General features: G+C 36.0%; 1 protein-coding gene across 2 annotated transcripts in view; it reads right to left on the bottom strand.

Moving 5' to 3' along the window:
* The window catches only part of chrm3a (cholinergic receptor, muscarinic 3a), a 166652-nt gene extending 158088 nt beyond the window's left edge, over positions 1–8564 (bottom strand). The window contains exon 1 of one of the 2 annotated variants that reach the window (XM_079833099.1): positions 8378–8564. The gene's annotated coding sequence lies outside the window, so the exon portion shown is untranslated. The remainder of the gene's footprint in view (positions 1–8377) is intronic. The other variant, XM_079833098.1, reaches the window with a different exon arrangement.
* Between the last annotated feature and the right edge of the window lie 3798 nt (positions 8565–12362).

The following is a 12362-nucleotide window of genomic DNA, read 5'->3' as shown; positions in this document are numbered from 1 at the left end:
GCAAGTAAAAAGAAAGTAAACAACAACAGATTAGACGACGAAACCCCGTCACAATTAGATTCAAATAGTTATAGATGGACATATTCAACAAACAGGGACAGTTCGTCTGCAGTTTTTGTGACTGGTGTTTGTTAAGGTAGTTCTCTTAAGGTAGTTCTCTAATAGCTATTGCTATTAATAATTTATTCATTTATCAATTTCCACGTGTTTTAAATATTATACACTACTGATGTTAATTAACTGAATATATATTTTGTTTGTAGGTTGGGGGTTTTATAGAAATGTATGCAGTTATACAGTATAAAACTTTAAAGGCCGTTTTCTCAGAATTAGTTTTTTCTCACACTCAGAGTCAGATATATCCACTTCAAGAGCACCTACAAGCACCAACTTTAGCAGTCTTATGCTGAACTATATTCTGAAGGCTTTTACAGAGGGATTTGTTGATATATCATTCCTATCCTGAGTTATAGGTCCTTTAACTCCAAAAAACATGGCGAAAATTGATTTTTTAAGGCTATTGTCAGTATTCTCTAATTTACTAAAGCACAAAATAAGATATCCAGAATCCCCTCTGTAAAAGCCCTCTCATCTAACATGTCAACAAATAGAACCAAGAATTTTAAACATGGTCCTTTCCAATTTCCAGATTTTGTTTTTGGAAAAGTATGCAAATGAGCGTATATTTAAGTATATAAGGCCTCATTTGCATATTAAAACATTAATTTACACAAAACTTGTAATACATTTTTTTCTTATGTTTATGCCAGTAATAAACTGGAGAAGTTTCACAGTGATATCTTGTAATTTTAAAAAAATCCCTATTCACCTGTAGTGTCTCGCCTTAATAATGTATAAGTGATATATAATTGTTCATGAAGGCTGGAAATGAAAATCACCTTATATTCAGGTGTGCAGAATTATTTCATAAGCTGAACTGTTGTAAAATACATGAAGAAGGTTTTTTTATAGGCTTTATGGACAGATAGGTTGAGAGTGACTCTTGAAGGACCAGCACCACATCCTCTAGTACCACTGTTTGAAGAATTCATCTTCCAGAATCTGGCAGTACGTTTTGGGAGTTCATTTTAGTCCATCCTGAAGTCCGTTTTGCAGAGATGGACTAAAAATGAACTCCCAAAACGTACTGCCAGATTCTGGAAGATGAATTCTTCAAACAGTGGTACTAGAGGATGTGGTGCTGGTCCTTCAAGAGTCACTCTCAACCTATCTGTCCATAAAGCCTATAAAAAAACCTTCTTCATGTATTTTACAACACTTCAGCTTATGATTCTTATTTAGTGGGGGTCATTTTTTAGGATTCTATACCTAACTGAAGTCTCTGAGATCCTGACACCTTGCACTTCTGGAGACTCCAGGTAGGTTGCAGCTTTGGAAAATGGTGGCGCTGGAGACTAAAGGGTTCCTGATGGTTTCACCCTTAATTCTTCACCTTAATTCTTAATTCTTTTGCAGTTAACAGGTGTCTTTTCTTCACCACCTGTTTTTGTCAGATCCTGCTGACCCAATGAGCATTTCACTGTCCAATGGTCATGCCTTAACTGCAATGTCTAGTATTGCATTAGTATTGCATCCTTCTCATGGGCATTTAATACTTTTTGACTTTTCAGTCTGAGTTAAATCTCTTTTTTGGCTCAATTTATCTGTAAAAGAAAACATGCCTAATAATTCTGCACACCTGAATATAAGGTGATTTTCATTTCCAGCCTTCATGAACAATTATATATCACTTATACATTATTAAATACTAAATCAATAGTAGTTATTAGGATTACTGTGGTTTGGAATTGGTCAAATGTGCCTGGAAAAAAAATATGATCAGAAAATCAACGTGCCTAATAATTCTGCACTCCCTGTATGCTTAAACTTTTATGTAGCCACGCAACAATAATTTCAGCATGCATTCTCTGTATACACCGGGACGTGATGTTGTGACGCGATTTTTCGAACGGATGCTTCACCTAAAACGATAGCTGCAGCCCTAGTGCACATGTAAACATAGTCATTGCCAGCTTTGGTGATTATAAAGAGAGTGCTGTTTACTTATTATTTGCATTAATATTTAACAGAGTCAGTCAGTGTGGCATCCCTAACTGCAAAATGAGTGAAAAGCAGTTAATACCTACAAAGTACAACTTTTTTTCAAAAAGATATTGCGTAAACCTAAATCAGACTAAAGGAAGCCCCGCTATAAACAACAAGCCCTCAGGAGGTCAATCATTGTATCTACAGAATCAGCTTGACTGGCAACCCTGATTGATTGTTTTTGTGTCAGTGTGACTTCATGTGTTAGAAAAACTCAAAAGATTTAAGAACATTACAGAAGGCACTGTTTTTATATCCTTCAATGCTGTATTTACTGAAAACAGACTTTAAATTAAATCATAGCCTTTATTTATTGTGCTAACTATAAATTCAGAGTCCACATCCGCATCGTATAGAAGTAAATCAGCTTAGGTAGAAGACGAAAAGCTACTGTTGGGTGGGAGTCACAATGCTCCTGGATCACGTCTGGATTACATTTGTCAGAAGAACACTTAATAAGAGGGATTATAAACCAGCAATCCAGAGTGCTAATGGGGATTGTGTCAGAGTTACTGCCTCAGCGCCGCCATAAGCGACACATTAGTATAACCAGGTTCACCCGCTGTATGTGCAAGTCCAAACTCATTAAACAGTGTCTGATGAATTCTATACAATGAAAAACTCAACTTCCTTGGGGTGTAAACCTAATTCAACACAAAAATATTTGATGACACAGGTGGACGACATAAAACCTCCTCAGCATAATTGCTTCAGATTTGTACATTGCATAACTGTTTAATTATGTCTAACCAAAGTAAATCCAAAGATCGATTAAGCAATAAAAAACAGATGACTTTATCTCAGAAGAATAAATTAAACCAATACATCCAAAAAAAATGGTCTCTTATCAATGAGCAGCCTTAAAGGCTGTTTAAAGCAGTGAAATCGCTTACATGGGGAAGCTGAAAAGGAAACAGGCTTGTGATGAATGTGCTTGTTTCCATGTGTAATGATCCATTACTAAGAACGATAAAGACAAATAAATGGTATGGAACAGTAAAGATAGAACTGCAGGGTAGCATCAAAACCAAAGGTGAGTCTATTTAAACCTGGGGGTCCAGATGCTTTGGATATTTAACAGCGGGATCTGACCATGAAAGCACACCAGGTACTATAGTGAGTGATAGGCTACAAACTCACCTACATTTTCATATAGCCTTCAGGCTAGATATCAGTTCTAGATATGTTTCTTTCCATAGTTCTGTCAACCACCCAAACACTGCTCTGGACGAGGTTTTGTAAACATAATTATCCCCGTATTTTTGGAAATGCCTTTAAAGCATGACAGAAATCTAATCACATTCCAAGGAGAGGACATGCAGTCCAGCACATCAGCGTTTGCTTGAGGCACCGCATACAGCCATTTTGACATTAGGGAGGTCTGAGAAGACTACAGGAGACAAGAAGGGCCAAATACACACTGCTACCATGGAATACCAATGAAACGTGTTCACTTTTGATTTATTGCACATCAATGTGACCCTGGATGGCCTTGTCACACCTTGATTAGCTTAATCCGTTAATTTACTTCAATCCGCCAGAAGACTTTCATGAAGGATAATGGCATTCGACTAACATAATCATTCAATTAGCACATTAAGCTAATAAATATTTTGATCTAGTTAAAATACTTTTAACACTATGAAGTTGACAAGTATTTTGACTTCGCTCTAGACAAATAATCGCCTAACTGACAAGGTGTGATGTACTTACAGAGGTGTATCTTTTAATAGCCTTAGGAGGCTGATGAAGCATACACCCATTGCTAAATCATTTTAAAATGATGGTTGCTTGATGATAAGTTAATGAGGCCTGACTGACAAGTAGAAAGACAGGTGGCTTTGTTTGTTCTTCCTGTGTTACGTCTAACTCAGTTTCGGAGACATTTAAAGACAGACAGATAGACAGATATTTTTGTCACACAAATTCAATAGTATATTTATGTTGCATGTGTCAGTCAAATCTAACACATGGACTCACATGGCTGTGAAAGTGTGTTGTGCGGCAAATGTGTGAGAGAGAGAAAGTGACAGACAGGAAAGAGCGTGGAGGCATGAGACGAAAGGGACAGGGAATGTACAATGAAAGGAAAAGAATGAGGAAGAAATAGACTCCTAAAGACAGGTCGGCCTAAATTTTCAGGGATCACTTCACTTCTTAGGTGTTTTAAAAATCCTTTCATATAAGGGCATAGCGCACTCCACGGCATCTCTCTTCCCTCCTTCTTTTAATCTGATCCTCTGGCTAGTTCTCTCATGCAGACATAGACATGCACAATCTAAAAGTCTTTTTCCAAAGACAGAAATGGACACTATGTTCTTTGTTGCTGTTTCCACACTATTAGGGGCCGAACAGCCGTATTAGATTGATAAGACCTAATACGTCAAACATGAGGAGCTCTTATCACTATTTAACACGAGTACACTGTCTGTCTGTGAACACCTGTAAAATAAAAGCACTAACCGAAGCAAAATTCATAAAACATTTTGTGCATGGTTATTGGCCTTTGCATTATTGAATGAAAGGCTTTTCCGTAAAACAATGTCAAAAGTAATGACCTTATAAATAATAGCAGGCACTATTTTATATTTAGGAGAGACCAGGGCTAGTTTGTCACAATGGGGATTTTTCATGAATGTAATTTTGTTTTATTAGGGAAAGTTGCCACATCATGTGTTTTATAAGCTGTAATTTTATACAATGTATTAATTAAACATTATGTAGAGAAAATCAATGGTTTAATGTTTGTGATGTTACCATTTACACGGTTTTGCTAAATAAATACAGTGAGGAAAATAAGTATTTGAACACCCTGCTATTTTGCAAGTTCTCCCACTTAGAAATCATGGAGGGGTCTGAAATTGTAATCGTAGGTGCATGTCCACTGTGAGAGACATAATATGTATTGCGAGATTTTGGGGAACAACCTCCTTCCCTCAGTTAGAGCATTGAAGATGGGTCGAGGCTGGGTCTTCCAACATGACAATGACCCGAAGCACACAGCCAGGATAACCAAGGAGTGGTTCTGTAAGAAGCATATCAAGGTTCTGGCGTGGCCTAGCCAGTCTCCAGACCTAAACCCAATAGAGAATCTTTGGAGGAAGCTCAAACTCCGTGTTTCTCAGCGACAGGCCAGAAACCTGACTGATCTAGAGAAGATCTGTGTGGGGGAGTTTGCCAAAATCCCTCCTGCAGTGTGCAAACCTGGTGAAAAACTACAGGAAACATTTGACCTCTGTAATTGCAAACAAAGGCTACTGTACCAAATATTAACATTGATTTTCTCAGGTGTTCAAATACTTATTTGCAGCTGTATCATACAAATAAATAGTTAAAAAATCATACATAGTGATTTCTGGAATTTTTTTTTTTAGATTATGTCTCTCACAATGGACATGAACCTACGATGACAATTTCAGACCCCTCCATGATTTCTAAGTGGGAGAACTTGCAAAATAGCAGGGTGTTCAAATACTTAATTTCCTCACTGTATTATACAATATATATATATATTCACCTAAAGGATTATTAGGAACACCTGTTCAATTTCTCATTAATGCAATTATCTAATCAACCAATCACATGGCAGTTGCTTCAATGCATTTAGGGGTGTGGTCCTGGTCAAGACAATCTCCTGAACTCCAAACTGAATGTCAGAATGGGAAAGATTTCACAATCTGCTCAGTTACTGGGATTTTCACACACAACCATTTAGGGTTTACAAAGAATGGTGTGAAAAGGGATAAACATCCAGTATGCGGCAGTCCTATGGGCGAAAATGCCTTGTTGATGCTAGAGGTCAAAGGAGAATGGGCCGACTGATTCAAGCTGATAGAAGAGCAACTTTGACTGAAATAACCACTCGTTACAACCGAAACGGGGCTAAAGAACAAAGGTAACAGAGAAAAGATGATTAATCTATATTTAATTTATTATTTATTCAGTTAAGAAAGGTGTTTGACAACTATTCTGTATATGTCTAAAAGGGAAGGACACAGGTAAATATAACATTTATTATAATGGGTTTATGTAAAGATTGTTTTAAGTTCACTTAAATTCAAATTAGTTTTTTTTAAATCTAATAAATGTTAAAACTGGTAGCTTTCAGTTATACTGTAATGTAATGTCATTAATATTTCATAGAAACATTAGTATCACTGATACTGGCCTTCATTCATAAAAAGATGCCATTACAAAACATATTTAAAATATGCTGTCTTTAAATTGTTTCTACATTAATTTGGAGAGTAACTGAAATTATTACAATATAAAAAACTCCAAAAATATTAAAAACAATGCGATTCATTAGTTAATTTTTTTAATCCATTCCCAGCACTAATATAGGCTATTTATATTTATATATATATATATATATATATATATATATATATATATATATATATATATATATATATTTACAATATGGCAGGCTCCTATTGTGACACCTCACATAGTGTGACATGCTCCAATAGTGGTTAACATGTAAAATATTTTTCTTTCTTTTTATTCAGTTAAAAAAAAACAAGGGAAATGTTTAGTAGCTTGTTTCGTAGCCAAGACTTATAAGACAATGTATGACTTTACAGATGTATAATGTCTGTAGGCTATACATACCAAAAAAGAAGGCTAAACTGACTTTTTTAATACACTAACAAATTAAGGCTACTTTACATATACTACAATAAGAAGTTATCCAAAAAATTGTTAAGATCAAAGTCTTAAACACATTCACAAAAAATGCATCACATGAAGTTGAATATTAACCTCATATGTAATGCAAAATGGCGCGGTAGCCTATACTTGTTGAGAGTGCAGACTGACTGTCCTCCATTCTAAAGGGAGTAGCCTATGCATTGACCGACATCTCATTAATGTCAGAACATTCCTTCACTGCACCCTCGCCCTGTTTCCATCAGTTTCATCTTCTAAAAGCTCGCGACCCTGTACGCAAAGGCGCGTGCAAACATTCACAGCATTTAAGGGAGGTTTCAGAGCTATTAGTTCCCCCTTTCACGCTTTTCCAGAAACAAACAAAACATCTGCAGATGGAAACGTCTGGCACCCAAGTTATGACACATCACTCATCATCACGTCTCCCCCGAGAGATCGTTCATGAACATCAACAGCTGCGCGCACCCTGCTCACCAATAACCAGGCAATGACAATAAAGCTCACAAAATGTCAAAAGAATTACACTTCTACATGCCTTAAAGAATTTAAAACAACGAACGAAGCCACGTGCATCAATCATGTAACTTCTCAAATGTTTTGCGGCGTTGGGCATGCACAAAATATGGCTATTTGAGCTAGTATTTTTATACATTTGAAGGGGGAAAACACACACGCACCAAAAGCATAGAGTGATGGTGTCAGAATGTAAGGGGTAACTACTATATTAATATTAAAATACCAATGTACGTCACAGAATATAATGGTAATTCAGTGGTTCTTTTTGCTACTCTCGGTGCTTTCGTGTGCTTTTTTAACACTCGTTCGTTTGGAAAATGCGTTTAGTAGAGTCGTTCACGTGTGCACGTGCAGGTGTTTACTTAATATCGCTGCCAAAGGATAAGATGTGTTTGCAGGTTTGATTTCAATAAACTGCAGGCAAGCCATCCTTCTATGTAAAATAAAGAACTGCCAAGTACCGCTCCAAACGATTCAGTGCGCGAGTGAGCCGTTCAAATGATTCAGACCGTTTTGGGAACCAGTTTGATCAATTCATTGAAAAGAACCGACTCCAAAGATTCATTCGAGATTATAGGGCATCGCTAGTCCTGATTCCAAACAGCCGACATCAAACACAGGTCGTAATTTGATTCGTGTAATATTTCCAGCGAAACGTCGTTTGTCAACGCAACCAGCTACTTAATCGAGAAAATAGCTTATTTTTTCTTTTTTTTTTACTGAAAAGCTTGGTTTAAAAACTATGGACGGTATCTCACTGGTAGCCTACGTTGTTAAATAGCTTTCAATCGTGTCGCTACTGTTCAGCACTGTTTTTGTAAACGAGGAAAAAGCCCAATCAAATTCTGTATATTGATTATATAACAAAAGGCATTCAATTAGTTGCAGAAATACATTCTAACAATGAATTTAACTAAATTTTACAAATATGAGTTTACAGAAACAATTCTGAAACTACAAAATACAACAGTTTTACTATGTATACATAGTAGCCTACTACTGTGCTTTACTATGCATTCAGTTTAATTGATTAAATACATACGCAACTAATTTAATGTAATTCTTGACGTTATTCACTGCTTACCTTACTAGCTAGAGTTCACTGAAAGGTAAAGATGCTCAGTGGAAATAACTTGTTCTTGTCAGTCCTCTGCTTTTTGGTAGATCCACTAAAAGCGCATGGCTCCTCTCCAGAAATGCACGGCTTGTCCTCGTTCGTCCGTTGTGTGTCGGTTCCCCGTATCGCTCTGGTCACTAATTGTCAGGCCACTGGAATCTCCCGGAGCGCACGAGAGGAAGGTCTCTCCCGGCGCGTGAGCGTGATTGGCTAGAGTGTCAGTGACGCACCAGCAGGTGGCAGAGCGTTCATTTATAAGAGCCATTCATACCGCACCAAACTACACAGAACTGTTGAAGAGGATTGTCTGCAAGAAAGACAATTCTAGCTTTTACAAAAACATCTTTGGAAATGTGTGATAAAAGTTGGCATAATTGAACCTATAGGGGACACATGTTTTTTTTAGATTAGGGTGATTGTTTAAAAGTCAATACCTGCATAATCAAGTAAGATCCATTTAATAATTCACTTGTTAATGTCCTGAAAACAAACAAACAAAACTGTTCAGTTTCACAAACACTGACATTTGTGGGGTTATCATGCCATATGAGGTTAAAATAGCATTAAATAGACTTTTCAGCAAAAAAATGTATTAGTAATCAGTTATGAAATAGCTACAGAACGATTAATCAAAAATAATGTAACCAACATGTAAAAAGGGAAAATTGGTAATTTCGTATCCCTCCACAAGGCACATATCGTATCAGAAGAGAGAGGGATTGGCCAGGCTAAAGCGTAGACCTACCATTGTTTTTGCCCAACAAATATTAATGGATAACATTAAAACATGTGATAAATTGCCCCAACCCGACATTCATGAAAAGTACTTTAGTCTAAGAAAAGAGCATTGTTCAAACAGATTTAATGTAATAATTAATATAGTTTTTCCCAAGCCAGTGCATTCCAATAATTATGCTGTATTTATTTATTTTTTTCTATCTAAGGCTATAAGACTAGCTTTTTAAAAAGAGATTTTAAATGAGTTTGTTTCAGTTCTGACAAATAAGAGCTATTACCGTGCAAGCTCAAAGAACAGCTGTAAGAGTTTGTTTTAATGATGCCCAATTAAATGAATATGGCATTATTCCACTGTTTGTCTTTTGTGTTCGCATGTTAAAGATCATAAACATATGGACCCCTACAGTTTAAGTAGTGTACAATGTAGTGTTTACACAAATGTGCAGCAGGAAGGAAATCGAATGCAAAAAGAGCTTATAGAGAAGGAAATGACCAACTGTGATTAGTTTACTACATGGGTTATTATTGTTTGATGTGATCTGTTGCAACACCATAAAAATATGTTAGTCTAAAAGACCAGGAGCAGTAACTTGATTATATTTCTATTCAAGATTCAAGATTCAAGAGATTTATTTGTCACATACACAATTATATAGAGCATATATAACCAGCAGCGAAATGAAAGTCAGGTCCGCTCCAAGGACAGTGCAATATTAAAGAAAAAAAGAAAAAAAAAATACAACACAGATGAAAATTGTTGTTTTGTTCTACTATTCAACTATTGTTTTGTTCACTGTATATTTTTTCACCAATTATTTATTAGAGTGCATCTTGAACACTATGTAACTTTTAAAAAGTTAAAAACAAAACTGTAGGCATTTTGCAGAAAAAAACATTGAACATTGAAAACATTGAACATGACCCTTCACAATAGATAATGCTTTACAATAAACTTTTTAGAGAGCTACATAAGGCAATTTATCTGTTCAATAAAATACTATATTCACCCGTTGAGTAATAACTGCCATAATGCCATGAATCCACATGAATGCATGTACCAGATGTGGCCCGGATCTGAAACTGCTGTCTGGGGTGGTGTTCAAACCACGACAACCATCTGCCTGTCATCGCTGTATGTGCTTCTTGTGCATCCTGCTTGTAGCAGGAATCTGAAGCTTGAATCTGAAGCTGTAATTAAATAATGAACAACTCACTGCGTATTATATGTTTATTGTATTAAATGGCGCTTACTCGTTCATGTGAAGGACCCAAGTAGAGGAAGCATGCACAATTACTTTCCACACAGGCAATCAACTTTACCCGTCTATGACTTTACCCCACTGAATGCACAACATGTACTTCATTTGTGGTTGAAATAATCCTTAAGTGTATAAATGTAACCTATAATATCCTTTTCATAATTTTTGTTTAATTTAAATTTGTATTTAAAATGAATAAAAAAAAAATATTTTCAAATTTAGAATTAGACAGTCTTGCGTTATTGTGTAGGCAGTTGCACAGAGAAAATTACCCCAAAGCACCAACTAGTGTCCAACGCTAATACTGTTATAACCTGTTTATAGCCTACGTGAGTACTACGTTACTGCACTTTGTTGAAAATTAACACACCGCTCAGACAGTTCCTTGTGTAATTTCACCATATAGCCAGATGCTTTTTACAAGGGGTCTACAAGAAAGCCATTATAACATGTATAAGACAAATTTAGACAAACTTAACACAACTTCGGGACACCATCTTGCATGAGCGGCAGCAAGCATCACAACAGTGAATGGAACCTCAAAGATGATCCAGGTAAATTTGTGCAAATGTATATGGCCCCATTTTGCCTTGTGCCCAAAAATCACTAAATCCGCCCCTGGATGTGAGACACACGGGCGAGTGACGCATGTACGCAATTTTACGCGAAAACCATCCTGACAGGTCTAAAATGTAAACATTTATAGTAAGCTTACTATAGGGTAAGACAAAAAAAGTACAGTTTTGGAACAAGGATTGGTGATGAATTGACTCGTTATTTAAATTTTGTTCATTTTGCACAAAAATAGTGTACCTTTAAGAATTTACTATTTTATATTATTCCATTTGTCTTTTGTGTGAGTCAGTGATATCAAACAAAACTGTCATAAGGCACAATGTTTTTATTCATTTCAGAACGAGATCGGTCTGGAAAGATCGAAGCTGCTTAGATAAAGCTTAGATAAAGATTCAAGGTCAATTCCACTGTCTACAGTCCTAATGATTATTCACCTCAGGAAGAAAGTCAAAGAAAGATATAGAGGAAGAGCGTTGTGAGCAGAGCAACCATTGGGATTGTTGATGTGAAAATAAAGTAGAAAAACAAGAATCAAACTCTGAGAGGTCAGACTATGATAACTGTATCAAATGTCCACGCTCTTTCCCTGTTTAGCTCTTTGGGATTAATTATGTCAGAAAATTGTTTTTTTCCAGGAAATTGAAGGTCTTTTCACCTACAGAGTATAAGCTTGGCAAACACTGTTGTCATAAATAACACAGTGTCATTGTAAGTACATATCAAAAAACTTGTTTTTGTTGTTGCTACTTTGACCAGATTGATAGAAGTTCTCTCTGCGAAGCTTACACTGAGAGAAACGGATTTCATGGTGATATAATTTTTAACAGTATAAAGTGTTTTAAAGCTGGCTGTTTTGCAGAACATCACAGTTGTATATGATATGAGAAGAGCAAGGCCTGTAGTGAGTACTTGTTATTTAAGGAAAATATAATTATATTTTCAGAATGACATAAAAAAAAATTCAATCCTAGTCTGTGGGGTAAAACGCCGCCAGGGACCATCGCTTCCCGCTATCATAAATACTGTACCATGTTCTGAACATCACATTCTTTGCTTTTCCATCAAATGTAATCTAACTAGGTGGTTGAATAAAAATATTTGGACTTTTTATTTAAACATTTCATCAGCTAGCTAGTTAGTCAGCCAGTTAGCATCAGCTAGCAATATTTTTTTAAAAAGGTGGATTTTCAAAATAGTTCATTAATAATATTCATATCTATTGTTATTTTGGCATGTCTTTTTAATTTTAAGCTAAAACATGCTTGTACTCTGGTTTTGGTGTAAACAAATTGCATTGTCAGAGTGGGGGCATTTTACCCCACCTGTGGTACAAATACAATTTTTGTTAAAAATCTAATAACATGAAAACTCTGGACATT

This window comes from Gobio gobio (genome assembly GCF_949357685.1).
Source record: "Gobio gobio genome assembly, chromosome: 13".
NCBI lineage: Eukaryota > Metazoa > Chordata > Actinopteri > Cypriniformes > Gobionidae > Gobio > Gobio gobio.
Note: the sequence above shows the minus strand (reverse complement) of the source record. Positions and strands in the feature narration are given on the sequence as shown.